Below are 400 nucleotides of genomic sequence, written 5' to 3'. Positions count from 1 at the left end.
GTAACAGGCTACATTAGACTATATATGGACAACAGGCTACATTAGACTATATATGGACAACAGGCTACATTAGACTATATATGGACAACAGGCTACATTAGACTATATATGGATAGCAGGCTACATTAGACTATACAGTATATGGACAGCAGCAGTCAATACAGCAGACTGTGGTGATGATGATACTGATGTCTCTGCTAACTAATGATACTACCAGTACTGTACACAGGGGTCAACGATGTAACATAATATGATAGTGGCATATTGTACTACTACAGACGTCAGTATTTGTGTGATTAAACGTGACTTTGTCAAGTAGCCAGTGTTGTGTTTCACCATTCTATTTGATTCATTTCCAGTTTGTAATGTTGTTAATAGCCCAACATTATTGAGGACATTA

Source organism: Oncorhynchus nerka, unplaced genomic scaffold (assembly GCF_034236695.1).
Source record: "Oncorhynchus nerka isolate Pitt River unplaced genomic scaffold, Oner_Uvic_2.0 unplaced_scaffold_1556, whole genome shotgun sequence".
Taxonomy (NCBI): Eukaryota; Metazoa; Chordata; class Actinopteri; order Salmoniformes; family Salmonidae; genus Oncorhynchus; species Oncorhynchus nerka.
The sequence above is the reverse complement of the archived record's forward strand: the minus strand, read 5'-3'. Positions refer to the sequence as shown.